This window comes from Gouania willdenowi, chromosome 20 (genome assembly GCF_900634775.1).
Source record: "Gouania willdenowi chromosome 20, fGouWil2.1, whole genome shotgun sequence".
Taxonomy (NCBI): domain Eukaryota; kingdom Metazoa; phylum Chordata; class Actinopteri; order Blenniiformes; family Gobiesocidae; genus Gouania; species Gouania willdenowi.
Genome location: NC_041063.1, coordinates 19,107,082 through 19,128,463, shown reverse-complemented (window position 1 = coordinate 19,128,463; position 21,382 = coordinate 19,107,082). Strand labels below are relative to the sequence as shown.

At 39.6% G+C, this 21,382-nt stretch overlaps 1 protein-coding gene across 1 annotated transcript in view; it reads left to right on the top strand.

Moving 5' to 3' along the window:
- Nucleotides 1–217: 217 nt before the first annotated feature.
- Nucleotides 218–21,382, top strand: part of LOC114454294 (cadherin-20-like) — a 68,469-nt gene continuing 47,304 nt past the window's right edge. The window contains exon 1 of the mRNA XM_028434636.1: nucleotides 218–473. The gene's annotated coding sequence lies outside the window, so the exon portion shown is untranslated. The remainder of the gene's footprint in view (nucleotides 474–21,382) is intronic.

The window sequence follows — 21,382 nt, the reverse complement described above, 5'->3', positions numbered from 1 at the left end:
CTCCTTCTCCAGAGAACTAATTTAATCAGTCATGGGTTGCGTTGGCAGCGAGAAAAGAAGAAAAAAAAATGTACTTGTGGAGTCCGGAGGGTTAATTCGCTGCCTTTCAGCCACGATTGGCGTGTCTAAACATTCATGAGATGGGAAGGGAGGGACGACACAGACTGGAGCTGCTGCTGCTGCTGCTGATCGCTCTGAGCAGAAGAGAGAGAGGGAGCGAGGGCTGCGCTTCTCCACCTGAAGATTACTTTCTCTCACCCCTAGGGCTGGAAGCATCAGGAGGTGTCGGCTCTCCCGTCTTCAGGCTGATTTATTTTTCCCTCCCATTTGTCTCAGTGAGGGGTCCGGCTCTAGTTGATTCTCTCACAACAAAGATCTGATGACACAGAAGACCAACTAAGTCTAAGGAAGAGGAGGAAGGTGGTAGTGGATGGCAGGAGATAAGAAGTTGTGAGGATTGGCAGAGCTGACAGGTAGGAGCACCTTTTCTTTGCTTCTTGTGTGAGAAATGATGAGAAGAACATGTTTCAAGGGTTCAAAGATCTTGATCTGTTTGCTTCTCTGATGGAGAATCACTACTTTGGTCTGTTTTCTGCTTTTGAACTACACGTGGAGATGTTCCCAAACACAGTGGGATCGTGCGGTCACTGAATGAGAGTTGGGCAGAGAAAGTCTGATGGGAACAGTGGGAGGACTGGGCTGCTGAGGGTGGGGGTCTCCCTTCCCGAGGCAGCTGACACGAGGAAGAGCCAACGGAGCTTTGCCAATTCCCGTCCTCCCCCCCTCCTCCCCCGAGAATAAAGATGTCATTGTGCACCGTTGCGCACGGATTCATGAAGCATCACATCCACCTCTGCTGCATAGCTTGTTTTTATCTGAACTTTTACTTTGTAGGGACACTGAAAGGCTTTGGAGGAGATTTAAGAGCTGCTACCAGGGCAACCTGGGATGGAACGAGATAATTCTGGAAATCCAAACCCTCTAGGGTCATGGTTATTTTAACCGTTTTTCATTCTGTTCTCGTATTTGACCCTAAAAACTGTTTCCTTGCTTTGTTTAGTGCTATGTATGCAACTTACTTAATCGTTATTATTAATATTGTGAATAATTGAATACCAAAAACAGTAAAAGGTCATTTTCTAACTGTGAAGAATGTACAAATGTTGATCAAACCATTGTTAGAGCTAAAACATTAACTTTAAAATTAAACAATGTCACCGTGATAATTTACATTAAGATGTACATTAAAGCAGGATAAAACAGGCTACGTTGCCAGATCTGAACAAACACATTGCAAAACCCGCCCACCTCAGTAGAAACCAGACCCAATCTCATGCATAATAACACTGGAAATCTACTACATGTATAATGAAACACACAACTGAAGAGAAAATGCTGTATGTTTTGTATCTGTTCAATTCACATATTTAAAAAAAAAAACAGGAATGTAACACAAACATGCTCCTCACTAAACGTACAAAAATGTACAATCAGACAACTAAATAGCCAACACAGAGCTTCCAATTCTCCGTTTCAACATTTTACCAATTTTGTTAAAGTTCAGCTATTCCTTTGTCATTTCATCGACCTTTCCTAATCAGATTACAGACTATTAAACATCCCAAAATCATGTCAAATGAGCTAAATACAATGAATAATAAATATTAATAACAATAAATAATTAGTATTTTTCCAGCGCAGCATGTTTAAAGGAATCCCAACATGGCGATCCAGGTTACGTGTTATCTTTTCTGGATAGCTTTTGTGGATGTCTTGTTGTTTTTATGCTTCAGAGATTAAGAGAAAATGTCAAAACAGCGACCAAATTAACATGAGGAAGACGACAAGAGACATTTCCTCATTAACGGCACATTTTCTATAAGATTTGCTCGATGAAAGAAGTGTAAATAAATCAAAGAGCTTAAGGTGATGAAAGATGTTCACTAAAGGTCAAACTTTTCATCCATCCATAATGTTGACATTGTTAACTAAGGGTTGAAGGGAGATGACTCGTATCCCAGTACGTCATCATAGAGGTTGTATGAGAAGAGATTTGTAGAAACATTCAGTTGGTTGTTAGTTTTCAACGACACATCATCCTCAGCACAACTGGGTTTGACTTGAGAGTTTGGTCCTTTGGCTCTTCATGTCAATGTGAAGCAGAAATAGAGCGCGCCTTGGATTGTTCATCCACTAACAGGGAACATTAGCTGGGATTAGACTGTCATTTTACCCAGCTGACGCTATATTGTTGTACTAATCCAGCCAGTGTTTGGGTTAAGAAGGTTCTTCATTCTGGGGAATGTTCTTAGTTCTATGTAAAGTTCTCATTTCCAGGGAAGGTTCTTTGTTATAGAGAAAGTTCTTAGCTCTGGAGAAGGTTATTTATGTTGTAGAAAGTTCTTAGCTTTGGTGAAGGTTCTTAGCTCTTGGGAATGTTCTTAGCACTGGGTAAGTCCTTAGTTCTGGAAAAAGTTTTATTTTTTTCTGGGGAAAGTTCTTAGTTCTGGAGAAGGTTCTTAGTTCTGGAGAAGGTTCTTAGCTCTTGTGGTAGTTCTTAGCACTGGGTCAGTTCTTTGTTTTGGAAAAGGTTCTTAGTTCTGGGGAAAGTTCTTTGTTCTGAGGAAAGGCCTGTTTGATCTTAAGAGACAGGGACTATATCTTTGCCACTGATTTACTTTGTCACCACATCACTCTTTGACTCTCTGATATTTACTTTTATTTTCCACTCACAAAGTGCTTTTATACATACATCAAACAATGTGTATGAAAGTGAAGTTGCTTGTAGCTTCACTGAGCATTGATTGGGTGTTTTTGGTATACAAAACCTAATTTCTTGAGAATATTTTAAATGTTTTCTTGAATGTTACCAATGCTACCTTTATCAAAGGGCTTTGATCATGTGAAAGTAAAACATGCAAAAAAAGACACTTTTTCCTTTTCACAATGAAAATCTTTGCAGCGCTCCATGACAAGCAGAACTAAAACATGTGCATAGCACGCTCTGATCAGAAGATTGCCTTAGAAAACACTTAATAAAGCGTGAATCAGATACAGACGGAGTGCTCTCGCTTTAGCTAAAAGGCTGCTACCAGCTTTATGGCCTGCTCATTGTTTCCGATATGTGAGACACTTCACTGGTGCTGAAATCAATAGCCCAGTATATACCTAATTGAATGACTGCGGGGCTCGGAGGCTGACAGAGCTGCACGGCTGAGCAGGAGGCGCCTGCGAGAGTAACGAGGCCACCGCTGCTGTGGTTGCGGTCTGGGAGGCAGCGGTGCGTCAATCAGAAGAGCCTTGCGGGCGACAGCGGCATACACCTGCTGCGTCACGCTCCGGTTCAGGCGGGTGTCGCGTTGCTTCAGATTAGCCTTTCTTCTTTGGCTCGTTGATCATGCTTTGTCACTGAGGTGTCAGCATTGCAGATGAGCAGGAAAAACCGCCTCCGGGCGTCCCGGGGTTGAAACCCGACGCCGCTTGTCTTTGATGCTCCTCTTTAACAAAAAGAAAGAAAGAGCTCAACACATGTCACTGCTGTTCTACCTGTGCGTGCACCCTCACCTCAGTGTTCACACATCAAAGCATGCTCACACCACGCCTCTTTTAACACTACTCAAGTTTAACCAAAGTTTCTCACAGTTAATACCAAAGGAGGAGGAAGTGGGAAGATGTAGCACATGTTAAAGCGAGAGTTCAATGCTTGGATGTCACCTCGTTGTTGAACTGAAACACCAACCCTCGCCAGTTATCCCAGTTTTCACTTGAGAGGCATCAAATGAAGGGAAACTCCCTCACCAACCTTCAGCCAAGGTCAAACCATCAGTTCAACCCTGATCCGGCCTGCCAGCATTTTTATTTCACTTTTCCCCAAAAACTAGAGCCTCAGTGATGTGCAGAGGCTGAGAAAAAAGGGACACACTGCGGAAATGAGTTATGGCCTCTGGAGTCTGCGCTCCAGTCAACTTTTTCTCTTCTCCAGCAGTGGACAGGATGAGCGGCCATAAATCTGGAGCGCAGAGCCATTAGGTTTGACTGCGGCTCTCTTCTCCCTAGCTGGTCCGTTTTTTTTTCCTGCGTACCTGCTCTGCAGAGGTGCCAGCTTTGCTAATTAAGAGCTTGATTTGTGACTGTGAGACTTGCCTTGAATTGGAGGTGTGTTGTTTTTAATCCTCGGATATAGACGGCGTCTGAAAGGATCCCAAGGACGAAGGAAGTTTTAGATTTAGTCCAAACGGTGAACTTTAAGACTTGTACCCATTCATGTGGCTCATAAATCTAATATATGGAAAGAAAACTCACTGGTAACACAAAAAAAAATCTAGAGCTCGGCTTTGGATGAAGAAATAAGGACAGGAAGCTTTGTTAATACAAACTAGAAGAGTTTGGAGGGTATCTTAGTAGACTACGGGTGCTGATTATAGATAATGGAGAGAAATCACAGAATTTACTTCCTGAAACTGAAATGGAAACATGAAAGAATGTACGCTCACACAATGGGAGGCTGAATGTCCAACAGTTATAGCACATGGATGACAAGTCAAAAAAAATGTACAAAAGGACAACAACATGACAGAAAAATACACAAATCTAAAAAGCCTGGGAGATTTTTAGAGGGCGGGGCTTCCAAAGCCATTCAACAGATAATAAATCTGCGTTTCTCCCACAGTCAATGGACATAAAAAGGTGAAATTATTTCCTTTTGTCTGTTTAGCTCCAAACATAAGACACCCTGTAAATGACCCGTGTGATGGCTTCTGAAGACGACTTTTGATCTTTGTCTCTGTCGGAGTAGAAACTAGAAAGTGGCCTTTCTTCTCTGGAAACTCTGAAAACAACACTTTGTGGTGATCCAAACTCTCCCTTGGCCTGCAGTCAAACTTTCCATAAAAAGCCTGAAAATGAAAGATTGTTTATTTTTCCGTCAGAATTTGTGTGGTAACTGAAGCTTTGGCTGCTTTTCAAGCCCGAGCTCGGTGTGAAACCTGCTCGCACCTCCCGCATATTCACTTCGTGCTTGAAATCCGGCCCCTGCAAAGGATTCCCGTGTGCGTTTCTGCTCTTTGAACTCGGATCTACTTTCTTCAGGTGTCAGGTTCATCCCAGCAGGTGCAGCGTGGTCCACGATGGGGGCGGGTGGCGGCGTGTTGTTATCACTGCAGCTGCGTCCAGAGTAAGAGAGGCTGTACCACGCTGTATGCCAGAGACCGTCTACGGTTAGCAACATTACTGTCCGCAATAACCACCCATCTCAGCATTAATACAGGAAAACAACAAAGGCCTGGTGTTTTTGTTGTCCTTTTGTGTATTTTTCCATTTATTTTTTTTTTTTACGTTTTTGTTGTCATTTTGTGTATTTTCTTCTCTAATTTTGTCCATTTTAATCTAATTTTGTGTTTTTCTGTCATTTTTTTTGTATTTTTCTGTCCTTTTGTATGTTTTTGGTGTCATTTTGTGTATCTTTTCTGTCATTGTGTGTGTTTTTCTTTCACATTGTGTATTTTTACCGTCTTTCTGTGTTTTTGTGTTCATTTTGTGCATTTTTTTTGTCCTTTTGTGTATTTTTCTGTCATTTGTGTTTTGTGTTTTAATTATGCCTTTATCAACATTTCTATCAATTTCTACACTGACACCTCTATCAAGTTGTTCGATGAGGAGTGAGCTGGAAACATTTGAAAAAGAAGACAAACATACTTGTATTTATTGACATTATTTACAGAGTCATGCATTTGGGATGGACAGAGGTGTAAAGAGTACTGATACAGTATATCCTACTCAAGTAGGAATACTGTTAAATTGTACTCAAGTAGAAGTACAAATAAGTCTTACATAAAATACTCAAGTGCAAGTAAAAAGTAGCTCAATTAAATACTACTAAGGAAGAGTGGAACCTTATTTATTTTCTACAAAGGAGTCTACATAACATTTTTTATAAAATAAAATAACACCAACTCACAGGACTACTCACGTGAGGTGCTGGAGAATGGCTGTCCTGCATGTTTTAGATGTCTCTCTGAACCTAAACATCTAAAATATGGATGTATAGAGTCTCTGATATTCCGTCTCAGAGTTTACACATTTCCATGTTATTTCTGAGCCATTGCCATCGTCTTTCTCTAAGCAATGTAATTACAGGCTATAAAAATTCCTGAAATTGTTCCAAACATCCTTAATACGGTTAATGAAGGTAACTATTATCATTAATTTCATATTAATACACAGCAGAAATTCACAGAAACAAACACGCACACCTGCTAAAGCATTAGCCCACCTTTTTTTTTTTTTCAGTAAAAAATATGGTAAAAATTTGTGATTTTGTCCCAAACATGTGGATATTTTCAGTGTCAGACTGTAATTTCTGCTTGATTTCCTTTAAGGAAATACATCATACTAATACAAATTACAATGTTGTATTTTCCTTTCCGACTGGACATATAACATGCAGGAGGAATCAAAACATGCCAATCAATGCCAAGAGACACTACAATTAAAGCAGACAGCCTCACTCAGGAGTGAAGGGCGACGGGAAATTCAAACAAATCACACAGAGTGTTCCCTCCACCTCCACTTCACTCGTCCCGTCTTTAAATATTTGACGAGCTCGTAGCGATTTAAGAACAAGAGAAAGAGTGGCAGGGAGCGCACGCCGGAGCGAGAAAGCCATTCATAATGAATGGAAGTAGCTTTCCTCTCTTGATTTATGTCCACGCCAATGAGCAGACTGAACATGAATGAAGAACGTTGTTCTCCGACGCTTCGTCTGTGTCATTATTATCTCAGGATATTGGCAGGAGGAGGACTTTCACCTCCTCTTCTCCTCAGGCCCTGTTCTCTGTTAGTGAGCATTTAAACACCCAAATATACACACAGTGCACTAAAAACACATCCAGGATGAATTATCATCTCCTCCAGGGAAACGTCTCAGAGCAGAGTTGTTATACACGATCATTATCTGCTGTGAAAACAAAGTCTGCGAAGGGATACGATAAAATATTCATATTGTTTCCTAAAGTTTTCGACGGCCGAGTCTGAAGGTGTTTGGTTTTACAGCTCTGCAAGAAGTCTCGAAATAAGCTTCTTAAAATCAGAAGTGTTGGAACTAGAGACTGATATTATTCACCAATATCTGATATAAAATGTAATACTGGTAACTGTCAGTATTGCTTTTTCCACCGATATGTTGTTCTGCTTGTGTTGTTTTACAGGGTGGATGTCTTGCTAACCTACATTCTGTGGCTAAAGTAAAGTCTGGAAGTGTTTTCAGTTGTAGACAGTGTTTATGATGCATTTTAGTCATTTTACACCGTATCATAGATCCCGTTTTGTGCTTGTTCAACTAGCTCACGGCTAACAGCCGAGCTAACGGTAACTTCCTAGCTATGCTAATCAATCTGCGCCTCATTTACAAGCTCTATAACAAATGTTATATGTGTAATGTGAGTTTGGAAGGTTATTTTATTGTGTATTGTTCAGGTTTTACAGTCAACCTTGTTTGTCATGGAGGTTTTACAACTGTTTAACTGGTTTTATATTTAGTCTGACTGAGGCTGAGACAGCAATTTAAAATATAAATAGCTCTATTTTCATAACTGAAGTCTTATTTATTGATGCTGTGTCTTTCTGGAATATATCCAGATTGACAATTTTTAGCACTTTTCCTTTTCCTTTTCCTCTCCATTATCATCAACCGTATCCATGGAAACCAAGAAACTACTTTTTTATGCCAATTTTTAAAAAGGCAACAAAGGACAATAGGTTTTCAATAGGAGCCGTTGGTTTGTAACTGAGTGTGTGATGGCTGTGACCGACTTTTATGTTGTCCATTCCACTCCGTTACCACAAAAAGGCGTGGAAAGACCTTCATCATTCAATCCCATGTTAAACAAAATTTTGGAAGAATTCAACACTGCTGCTATGCCGCTCATACAACATTCCAAATGTGCCCCTCATGAAAATCGGTGTATGTATACACATGGATTAGCAAAAAGCTCGTATCAAACATCTGTAGTTGGCCCAGTTACAAACCGCTTTAAATCAGTCTTTCTGTTTCATAACAGTTGTGACATTGCTATGATGCCTTGTAAGGTGGAAAGATGCTGGAGTAACAATTAAAAAGTTGAGCAACTGAAAAGGAAAGAGTATCTTAGTAAACAACGATGTAAAGCATGGGTTGGAGGTAGGGCATTAGCCGTAATCACATCAGAGGCCGCGCTAATGGAGTAATCCTGGATATGGAGGCTCTAAATGTAGTCATTACATTACATGGACTGATCCTATCAACAGGTTATGACTCTGTGTAAGGCATGCCTCGCCCTAAGTAATTGTGAAATATCAGACCAATTGAGAGTTAATTCATGTAGCGGTGTTTGCTATAGGCTCAGAAAGAGGAAAGCTGAGTTAGCCTTTTCCTTTCTCATGGACTCAGCAGGTAATCCAACCATTTAAAAGGCTTTTCAACGCTGTGATGACTCAACTTAAACTACTTTCTCAGGATCTCAGGTGTCTCTGTGTCTCAGGCCAAATGCTTCAGACGTGGAGTATGTGAACTTCTTAATGCGATCAATGCGTTTTCTTTAAGAGACTCGATCCAGAGCTCGGCCTGACTGAGATGATCAGATCACGTCATAGGATTAGTGTTACGTTACTATGTAGTGATCACAGTCTAGTCCAACACAACCTCAGCAGTCAGGAAGTCATGAGATGAGATTTTCATTGAGCTTAAATATGGGGGGATTAATAACGTTGAATGGCAAAAATAAAGAAGTCAAAATATGTTGCAAAGAATGAGTGGATGCAAAGTAGGTCATTGGGATTGGTTACAAGACATGGCTTTTATTATAAGATGGGGTTTAGCAGACGGGTAGAGAGTTATAAAGTAGGGATGTCCCAATACCACGCTTTCACTTCCAATATGATACAGATGTTGCAGCCTTGCGTGTTGGCCGATACCGATATTGATTTGATAGGATAACAGCACGAATCATACATACTTTTATTACTTATTTTGTTGCGTGGAATGTTAGAAAAGGCTTGATCAAGTGATGTTACTCAAACAGAGAACAATAGTCAGCAACAGAAGGTTACTTTGTTGGAGTGTGAACCACAGTCACCTATGGATAGAAGTGTTGGAGCGGAACATTTTATCGGAGCGCTTACATCGGTGATTTTAAATGCATGCCGATAAAATCCAATATTTTAGTTTTTTGGTTGATATCGGATCGGGACACCTCTATTATGAAGTAAAGCAGGCACGGGAAGCTGGTGATCTGAGGCCCGCATTACACAGCCCCCAAAGTAAAGCCAAAGAAAGATGTACAAAATGACAGCAAAATACACAAAAGGACAACATAAATACTGTATACAACAACAAAAAAGGACTGCCTATGATGACAGAGAAACAATCTCATTCTCAAAAAGTGAAAATATGGCCACAGATACATTGCTTTATGCTAGTTAAACGTACTTGTGTGAAAGTGGATTTTCAGCTTTGACAAACATGAAAACAAAATATAGAAAAAGACTTTGCGTGGAGAACGATTTGAGACTCCGACTCTCTAAAATTTAAGTTATATACGTCTTCTCAACTTCACCCTTCTCATTACAGTTGTAGCGAGTTGTATTTCACAGTTTCAGGGTGATGAATATGTTGTATTACTGCTATATGTTCAACTAAACTAATATTTGGTAGCGATTGTTTCTCACTGAAAGTGCTGTAATTAGATAAAAAAAATCAGGTGATAATTCTGAATAAGATGTTTTATTGTGTGCTTACAGATCATTATTCTTTTTTTTTATTATATATTATTCCTTAAATTCCACTACAAAGATACAATGTATATGACATTACGTTATCATGTTTTGTAAGTGTGCAGGAGTCGGGGGTAGATGGCTAAAGGTTAAATGTCTGAAGGGGTACGGGAGTGTGAAAAGTTTGGGATCCACTGTCCTATGACAATTTGCGCACCCCTCGGGGTACCCGTGCCCCGCTTTAGGAACCTAGGCTCTAAATGTTAAAAGCTAATGAGGAGGCTGTGGTGGAATAGTTTCCCTGAAAAAGCCTGAAAACACAAAGAGTTTCTGGACTCTTTGAATGCGTGTGCAGACGGCGTTGTGTCCTCCATGCATCACGCTGTCGTTTTATTCCCAGGCAGCGGCGGCCAGGCGTACTCCATCAGTGACTGCTCAGCCGGGCTTTTTGGGGAGACCCCTCCTCTCGCCGCTGGAGTCAATTGTCAAGATGATTTATGGAGATGTGAGCTATCTCTGGACCGGCTCCTCAATCTCCCCCCTGACGGATGGCTCCTATTGGCACATGGGCCCATACTTTGTTTTCCTCACCGAGCCAGTTTCCTCCGCGCTGACAAATGAAACCTGCCACGTCTCCCAAAAAGCGTCCCCTTCATAAACAGCGTGACCCGCATCATTTACAGGAGACGAGGGATCGACAGCCAAGGACGAACGGCTCGGCTTCAAGCGATTTCACTCTAAATGAAGCTTTGATGCCCCAACGTTTAACGGTGGAGAACGTGGTGTCCCTCGGACACACACACCACCTATTGTCCACGGCGAAGGCCTCGTAACATGATTAATGGGACTATCTCCTAAGAGTGTGTATAAAAGTCAGGATAAAAGCGGCCGTAATGCCACAGCGGGAAACTCTTCTGGAGATAATGGAAAGCTCTTGCAATCAGCGTAAGTGCTGGCAGCTCCTCTAAACTTTGACTATTTAAGTTTACGAGCGGCTCTTCTCCACCGCGTCCAGGGACCAATCATCCACAGCCTTACCCACATTTCAGAGAGCCTGACCTGCCTGTAGATTATGGAACACCAACAGGGAAAGAAAAGAGGAGGCGGCGGAGAAGACGACAGAGATCACAGACAGGAATTCTCTTTTGGATAGGACAGTACACATTAATGCACACCAGGACAATACTTAAAGTTAGCCATGAGCTACTATCCAGACAATGGCAATAAAAGATACAGACATAGACATAGTATACATACGGACATGGACATAATATATACATTATTTACAACCAACCGAAGCAATTTTCTTATTGAAAAAAACTTCTATGGATGATTACATGAATGATTTGCTTTTAACCATTTTTTTCATTTTTTTTACAAAAAGCTGTAAAGGTGGAACAGTCTCAAACAGTGATTGGAAGACTATTTCAACATGTGCATCCGTTTACAGTAATGGTGTTTTGTGCGACTGAACGGTACCTGACAGTCCGCTCTAGTGGCGGATCTAGAAATAATTGTATTCACCAAATTCACCTCACAATCACGCTACTTCATTAATGAAATTTGAATCATCAATATAATGTTTGGTAACACTTTACTTGACTTTATTATTATTATTTTTTTTTTTTACATAAGGCTGACATTATGCTGTCATTATTATGACACCTGTCATTAGCACAAATAAGGTGTCATTAAGGCATGTTGTTCGTTAACCCCACTAGATCCCTCCACATAACCCAAAAAATGCCAACATAGCTCCAATGGCTTTATAATTTAGCAAAATATATCATAATTTAGCGAACAACACTTAATGACACCCTTCATGACAACTTATTCATGCTAATGAGAGTGTAATGTCAGCCTTGTGTATAAAACTTCAAGTAAAGTGTGACATGTTTTCTACTGTATTCCACGTTTCTATATTTTTCCAGTATCACTGTGTGATTGAATGATGCCATCAACAACTACTTCCTCTTAAAGTCCAAACTAAGTTGGTAGAAAAATGATTCTTACTCTGAGTGGAAGTGTTCGCAGTCCACCACGTCACTAGGTGGCAGTAGAGCAGGTTTTTAACAACTTTCACAACTATTGGAGGATTGACGCAAACATCTGGGGGTCACACGATCAACATTCATGTCAGCATTAGAATAATGACCAATCTGAGCATTTACACAGGAAACAACAAAGAGTTTGTGTGTTGTTGGACTCAATTTGTATTTAATTTTGGATGTCTTTTTTTGAGTCAGTTTGTGTATTTTTAATTGTACGGTAGTTTTGTGCATTTTTTGTTGCCATTTAGTGTCTTTTAGGAGTGATTTTTGTGTTTTTTGTTGTTTGTTTTTGGAGTTTTTACATTTTTATTGTCATTTTGTGGGGGTTTTATTGTTGTATTTTTCACTCATTTTGTGTACTTTTAGAGTCATTTTACTTTTTTGGTCATTTTGTGTGTTTTTGGAGTCATTTTGTGTGGGTTTTTTTTGTCATTTTGTGTTTTTTTCATTTACTTTTTCAGCCATTTTACTCTTTTTGCCGTTTTGTGTGTTGTTGAAGTCATTTTGTGGATGTTTATTGTATATATTTTGTGGGCTTTTTTTGTTGTTTTTGTGCATTTCCTTTAGGGGCCACACAAACTTAGATTGAGGGCCGGCAGGTCATCAAATATCTGACTTCTTTACACTTCCTAAAAGTATATATATATATATATATATATATATATATATATATATATATATATATATATATATATATATACACACATTCTAACTGAAGACTTGCTAAACTTTTCTTTTTCGTGGTATTTAACAAAGAAATCTGCAAAAAAAAAAAAAAAAAAGAAACGTTTTAGTCAAAAGCTAAAGCTGAAAAGGGAAATTGAGCAAGAAATGACTGTTTTCCATCTGATCTGACACAGATACAAATGTTTTGTTGGTGAGTTTTAGTCTCTCAGTAAACAGTGATGTGGAATCTCAGCGCTACACAAACACACGCGTAAACAAACGCAGCGCTCACACATCTCTGAGGGAGATGGATGGGCTGCACAATGTGGACCAGTCATTTTCTCCGACTCGCTTCCATGAACCCGAAGGAGACAACACCATTCCCCCTGTGCGCAAGACTGCCTCCATTCTCTGCTGTGATTGGGGTGAGAGCCACTAATGTACTGGGAGCACTGGGAGGAATGTCAATAAACACTTTCTCAGGGAACTATTTCACTTTTAAACAAAGATTTCTAACGTCTGTGGCTTAAACGTGGTTCTATAGACTTCATATTATCCAATATTACTGTATAATGCTAATATCAACCAATCAGAACACCTGAATCTAATGATGATGTCATCATGCAGCCCTACAGAAAGCCTGAGAACTTTACAATTGGGGTAACATCTTGAAAACATGTGTCAAACTCAAGGCCCGGGGGCCAGTTCTGGCCCTTTAGAGCATCTTCTTCAGAGACAGTTAAAATAACAGGGAAAACATGAATCATTGTGTAAATGAAACTCAACAATAACTGCAGGTGTTCACAGTTTTCCCGGTGCTTATATTGCCTGATTACAGTCATATTAAACAGTTGAAAAAAAACCTCAATTCTTACAAAATCCTTCAGTTTTCCTCAGGTTATGACATACGATTTCCATTAATTAAATAGAAATTGGTTCACAAAATCTAGGAAATTTAAAGTGAAGATTCTGTTGGAACTGTTATCCGTCACTTATTGCCGGTTTCTTACATATTTTATGTTATGTATACGTAGAAGTACAAACTAGGGCATAGTAACGTAGAAATCTATGGCCCACTTGAGATCAAACTGCTCCGTATTTGGCCCCTGAACTAAAATGAGTTTGATACCCCTGATCTAGAACATACCGGACGGGGGCTCTCCAGGACCAGCTGCATTAGATGCTAGCTTAGAGCCAATTTAGTGCATCTCCTTAAAGCCACACTGTGTAACTTTTGGCCACTAGGGGCTATAGACCGGTAACTTACACGGAAGAGCCCCTAGTGGCCACCAGCGCAGCAGCACTGTCGCAAAAATCAACAAACAGTCAGTCGGGCCAGCCTCCCTTGTAACTTCGCGATAGGGCGCTCGGCCTTCCTCGCTTTGTCGGTGGCGCTCCCCCCCACTCCTTGGCCCCCTTCACTGAGGGTCGGCGCAGCGGCCCGGGTCGGGGCGAACGGGTGACCCCGCGCACGCCGGGATACAGTAACATCACCTTTAAATATCAATCAATAACCAATCAATGAAAATATGGAGCTGAGAATAAGGAATAGTCACATTATTATAACAGTCAACATTCAATTTACTGAATTTATGACAAATTAAATCCCAAAATTAATGAAGATGTCAAATTTCAAACAAATAAATCAAAATAATGCAACAATATGAGGGGTTTCTAAATTATTTTTGTATGCAAGGCAAGCATATTTGTGGTCTCAACCCACACGTTGAGAACCTCTGCTGTAATAGGAATATACATTATAGTAGCTGAGTAAGCAGGTTTGAAAACTGCTGATTGCTTGTAGAACAGCATCCGCCATTATTGGCTTTCTTTTCTTCACTCTGGTGTGGGTATTTCTGCGACGAGGAAACTACGACATTTGACTTTGAGCAGTTTATTTTGATTTTCAAAACAACAACAAAATCAGCTCAATAGGGTTGTGTTCGAAGACGGGACGATTCTGTTTTTCAAACAATGGTTGGTGGCCCTAAATGACACCTTCAGTCATAAAGTAACAACTAAGCAACTGAAGGTTGGTTCCAAAGTGAAGACGCTGGACCAGCCATGCATTGGACACCACTGAATGCCATGAACTCTGTGCAGGTGTTCAAGGCGTGTAAGAAAAGACAGGATTGTGTCTTCTCTCTGTTTATCTCTTCTGTATAAATGGACCCCCCCCCCTTCCCCAAGGCATGCTGAATTCATGTGATCACGTATGCATGTATGCAGCAGCACAAACAAACGTGTGTAAACACTGCACAGCGGGATCCTCTCGCAGGCGTCACCAACGCCGTCAGGGTTGCGCTTTAGAGAGGAAAGCAAATGTTAGGAGCCGCGCTCGCCTACAGGGAAACACGGATATACGATGGTGAGCCGCAGGAAGAAAGACGAGAAGCGGCGGCAGCGACAATCCGTGACATTTAGCTGCAGGCACTCATCAGCATCCATTACAACAGCGTCGTCCCACGGCACTGATCACACCAATCACACAACGTCACCACACGAGCTGCATAAGACGATGGAGAGGAAGAGGAGTTAGAAACCTGCAGCAGGGCTCAGGAGGAATCATCAGAGAACGACATGGTCGAGGTTTCACACGAAACAGAAAAGGTTCCCGATCAGCCCAAAGCTGCTTTAAACCAAGTACATACTGGAACTCGTTCCTGCCACTTCTCTCCATGTTTATGTCTATTCCACCGCTCTTCTCCCTAAATGACCTATACTCAGGTGCGACATAAACATCAGACAATACGGCCCTAGAGCTTTATGGTGGACACATTTCCTGCATCTGTATTTGTTTCAACTTTGACGCGTTCAACGCTCTGCGCAGTGTGAAGGAAACCAACTTGATGTGCTAATATGTTTAAATATATATATAAATAAAAATCTAACATCCATTAATATAATAAAATACATTTCATACATAGTTATTTGTATTATCTGCATTTATTTTTAATCTACAATTAATCCCACCCCTTCTTTCATTAATTGTTTTGTTTTGTATTTTTCAAGTATTTATTTATTTTTTTCTGTTTATTAATTTCTTATTATTTCTTGTATTTTTTTTTCAGTTTTTTAATGAATTAATTTCACATATTTATAATACACATAACCCAGTATTTGTGTGTGTTTCTTTTTGCTGTTATTGGATCCAGTGGTTTTGAGTCATTTTGCACATTTTCACAACAATGTGTGCGTTCTAATGTCATTCCGTGTGTTTTGCTTGTTTTGTGTGTAATTTTGGGTGTTTTTGTTGTCGTTTTGTGTTTTTTTTTTGGTTTGGTTTAGCGTGTTTTTCTTGTGTATTTCTTGTTGTTTTGTGTGGTTTTTCTGTAACTCTGTGTAGTTTTTCCGTAATTTTGTACGTTTTTCTTGGCATTTTGTATGTTTGGTTATTTCCGACGTCATTTTGCGTGTTTTTATTGTAATTCCGTGTGCTTTTTCTGTAACTTAGGGTGTTTTAGGGGTCATTTGTGTGTTTTTCTAGTTTTTTTTGCGTGTGTTTGTTTCATTGCCCATGGCTTCTGTGAGCAAGTAAAGAGTTTCTCTCCTGCCTGGTGGAGGACAGAGCTTATAGTGGGTTTACTGTATATCCTTGTTTGATGTGTTTGCGCTGCACATGCTGCGAGGTGACAGTCTTGATGTTCCCTCTGCTGAGCGACATACACGACATGTGTCAGGGGGACGGAGAGCCAAGGAAATCACCTTTGAGTCACACAGTCGTCCTCCACCTAGCAGCGCTGTGCAGGGGACGCGATGGGGTCAAAGGTCGCTGCTGCGGTGCCAAAACAATGCACTCTGAACCAAACGTGGAGTGCGATAGTAATCAGAGATTGGACTGACAGAGGTTCTCCGTTATCTTTACTTCAACAAAAAAAAATCCTCTATCAGGACCAAAACGGCTGCTCTGATGGGCCGGATTAGTCCCGCTGGCCTTGAGTTTGACACCCCTGAAGTGTAAAGCTTCTAGGTTTAGATATAATTTCAATATTCTGTATGTTTTCCTTAAGTTGTTTAAAAGCGGCACTGGAATTTAATCATGAAATTGGAAGGAAAATTCATTTATTCTGTGACTGCAGTAAATCTTAATAAAATTGACTTTATCTTTCCTCATTTTTATTGTATTAATTCAATCTTCCAGTACAATTTTTTATTGTGAGAATGCTGTCAAATCTGCTTTATCGTATTTATTCTTATTTAATGATTTACTTCAGGCAAAATTAATTCAATTTAATATGAAAACATGAAAATACAGACCAGGTCACACTATTGTAAAAGTCAACGCTACATTTCCTGATTTTATCACAAAAACTAAAGAAATGAGTGCAGGTTTCCTCTAAACTCCACAAAATAGGAACAGGAAACTAAATCCCTGACCGGAGCAGCTCTACATCAAATGCAACTACGGTCAGTAGCTTTACTCTTAGAATTAGACGTAGACGTGCATCCATGGGACACATAAAATAAACTATTTACTTAAGTGCAACGTGCCACCGCGCGCAAGCTAATGTTGTGGAGCTGCTTGGAATGAGGAAAGTGTCCAACCTCCTCCCACAGCTTCCAGGAAGCTATACATCAAAAATGACCATGCATCGACGCTAACACACAGCGCTAACACCATGTCTTCAGCCTCAGTTTAGCAGATTCCCCTCAAAACATCTACCACCAAATATAAAGACTATTCTGTAGAATGTAAAACACCTAAATGCATTGGCATACACAATAAATAGTGCTCTCGCTCATACTTTATTATGAATAAATATTGTTTTACTGGCCCTAAAAGCACAACATTACCCTGCATGACCAGCATCACTTTGATGTACTTTTGGATAAAGCAAAAGGTCATCTGTGCTCGTATAAAAGTTTTATTTGCTTTTAAGGGAGCGTGTAGCATTGTGTACCTATGTAAAAGTTCAAAAACATCCATAAACATAACATCAACACACATTCACTTGCTGAAATCATACTCACGTAAGGCTTTAAGCGCACACTTTGTCAATATAAATAAATACATTTCCACGACATCAGACACGTTTTACCAATTCATTGTGATATTCCTATACACAGAAGTTCCCGTTAAGGATTATTGGAATCTATTGTTTTAGTTCAGAATGTGTTTTTATATCCATGTAAGTTAAGCAAAAAGAGCTGAAAATTATTTGTCGAACACAGTTTCTGCATTTACGCCTGTAGTCTTTGAATTTTAACAATTTCACAATAAAACTGATAATATAAAAAGAAAAAATGAAATAAAAAGATCAAAATATGTAATATAAAAATTTAAAATAAATAAATAAAATAAAATAGATAAATTAGGTAAATAAATAAAAAAAAGATAAAAATAAAAAAGATAAATAAAAACAGAGATAAAATACATAAATTAATAAAATAATTAGATAAAAATAAAAAATAGATATATAAATAAAATAAATGAATAGATAAATTAGATACATAAATAAAATAGTTAATAAAATAGATAGATAAAAAATAAAATAGATAAATAAGACAAATAAGACAAATAAATAGATAAAATAGATAGATAAACTAGATACCAATAATATAGATGGGACAAAGCTTTTATTTATTAAAGTTTAATCTGCCAAATGACAGTAGAAAACTATCAAGGGCACAGTCTTTGTGGCACAAATACACCACCATACGAGCCTCGCTGTCACAGAGTCATCCAGTCGCTCACACATCAACCCTTTCCCTCTTTGGTTAATTGTGGGCGATTGTGTGGGGCGTGTAATTCAACCCTCGGGGCGTGACCCGTCAGCAGATCGATGTCATAATTGTGCAGGAGTGACTCCGTCATGCCACTGACTCTACTGCGCTCACCTTTAATGGTCCTTCATATTGTAAACAAAGATATTTAAACATATAGAGATAAAATAGTAGAATCAAGATGAAAAGTTCCACTTGAATCATCCACACACACACTGAATGGAACCACGTTAGGACTCTACACTTCCTTTCAGATCTGTTGGTCTCCATGCATCCAGGACTCAACACCAGGCTTCTATCTCCATCAGAGCCAGAGCACTTTCACAATAAAAGCCCAGACTCACCCTGACCATTACAGGAACAAAGGAGACATTCAGCCTCAGACACCTTCCTTCATTACCTGCAGGAGCTGGAAAAGTGAAAGCCGAGCGAGCAGCAGGGGAGACATTGAAGAGTGGCGAGTTAACAAGTGTGCGCCGCCTCACACCATCTGGGAGGCCATTACCGCAGCGGCTCAGAGCGTCCACCTCCAGTAGGCTGCCATTAGTCAAGGGAACACAGAGTCACGTATAAGAGGAAGCATCGATCTGCCTCGACCAAAGTGGACGGAAAAAAGCGTTCATTGTCAAGCTCAGTGTTAGTCGGCACTCCAGCTCCAAGAATCATCGTTTCTTGTCTATAATCTGCACTAACATGTTGAAAACTGTTCTCATTCTGATACTTGAACAATAATTACTAACTCAGGCTTCAGAGAGAATATTATCCATCTGTACATGGAAAACTTAACACATCGTTTTACTCAGTGCTTAATTTGTAAATCGTCAGGTCACCGAACACATGTTGTTCTGACAATAACTGCTTCTTCCAACTAAGGAAAATATCTAAACTCGGGAAAATAGTGTCACAGAACGATTTGGAGCTCATCAATCATGCTTTTGTGTCTTCCCGTATTGTAATAGTGTGTTTTCTTGTCTGAACAAAAAGGAGCTGCAATTAGTGCAAAACTCTGCAGCGAGAATTCTGACCCGTACATATCCTCTATTCTAAAAGAACTCCATTGGCTGCCAGTGTCTTTTAGGATACATTTTAAAATGTTGGTTCTAGCCTTCAGAGCCTTGCAGGGTCAGGCTCCTTCTTACATTAGTGATCTGCTCCAGCCTCACACCCGTGCTTGGGCTCTGAGGTCTGTGGATCACAATCTGCTGATGGTTCCTCGCACTCGTTTTCGAACCAGAGGAGACAGATCTTTCCAGGCTGTGTGCTCCTAAGCTTTGGAACAAGCTTCCGCTCTCTCTGCCTTCTATTAACTCTGTCGACACCTTCAAAAGCCAACTTAAGACCTTTTTATTTGTTCAAGCTTTTAATTAGCCACTCTTGGGCTGCTATGATTTCATGCTGTCTTGGCCTTTTATACTGTGTGTACTGTTTTTGCTTTTAAACTGTGTTGTGAAGCACTTTGTGGCTTTTTGTCTGTGAAAAGTGCAACAGAAATAAATGACTTATTTACTTACTAAGAGAGAGACAAAAAGTGTCAGAATAAAACATTTTTAAAGTGTCTTATTCTAACTAAATGGGCCAATAATATCACGTGAACCCAAACAACCAAATAACCTAAATGTTTGATAAAAGAATGACGAATCAACATTAAAAAAGCACGTAATCGCCTGTTACGGAGCGCATCTGTCTCTCTCTGATGTTTCAGCACAAAAGCAGCGCTAATTTAGAACACAAAAACCCAAAAATACCAAATATTCACAAACTTTTACACCTCATAAGTCATAACTCCTCTAATGAATCAGTAGCACAGCAGAAAATGAAAATATAACGGATACTTACCTTTTATTTGTCCAAAACGGCCAGAAAAACAGCCATGGAGGACTTTGTACGCTCAACTTTTTTACATATTTCACAGCCGAGGCCTGCCTCGTCTTTCATAAACCAAGAGTAGCAGCTCATCTTGGCTTTGAACTGAGCCTCTGTCCAAACTTCCCTGGTTTCAATGTAAATAGCAGAACTTTCCCCATCGTCTTTCTATTTTCCTGCCCTTGATAGTTCTCCTCCTGTGTCCTGTCTGGCAGGTTCTCCTGCATTAGCTTCAGGGCTTTAAATTAACTTTTTAGATCACCAGCCAGCATGGCTAGTAGATTCTTAAAGTTACCAGCCAACCAAATTTTCCACCAGCTAAATTTATTTCCAGCGAATATAAACTACATTATTAGTGCCACACAATAGCTTTAAGCATTCATGTTTTTTAAAATAGTTTTTATTTAAGTTGATTGCAGAAATGCATTAAAATGGTAAAAAAAAAAAAAACATCAACATTTAATTGAAAAAACAAAGTTGTAACGATGCCTAAAAGGTGCAATATGGAACTTTGGGTGTTTCGGAGAAGTGAACATTTTATAAAGTATATTCTCATAACTTAATAAACAAACTTAACGAAGATGAAAATGGGATCCCTGGACCACTGTTTGAAGTTAGAAAGAATAGAATTAATCAGTACTAATAGTACTATTTTACTAACATACATGTTCTTCAACAGTAAACAAATCCCACTCCCCACAAACTGTATATTGCACATTTTAAAGGTGAACAAATGATCGAATACCAGCCACTCACGACCCGACATCCATTTAGTAATAAAACTCCACAATTTCTTCTTCTTTTCAGATCTTCTTTCATCTTTATTTTCCCCTGTGTCAGCAGCTGCCTTTCATTTATGCAGTTCGGGTTTTTCAACACCGATAAATATTTCCACATTTGTTTGTTTTTTCCGAACTAATTTCACAACTTAATTTCAGCTCTTATTGTTTGTTTTGCACCGTTCCGTTTGTCTTCTCTGATACCAAACTATAACATCACGCTAACGTAAGCAAGTAGTCAATTGTTGTATGATCCGTCACGATAGTGTTCATGAGAAATGTAGGATTAGTACAACCAGTAGTGTTGCCACATATACGTTACGTTTTAAAGTCTAAACACACACAAAAACCCTCAATTTTCTTGTCGGAAAAACAATTCAATCTGGCAACAATGACTTGTTACATCATTTCTGCAGCCTGCCAATTCAAACAGACCAGACACAGTGGTATTTGTTTCGTTCTTCAACAGCCAAAATGGCTAGTAACGCTACAATGTTATCTGCCAAAGTTAATTTTTACCCGTAATTGGTGGGTGATTAGCATCATAGGTGC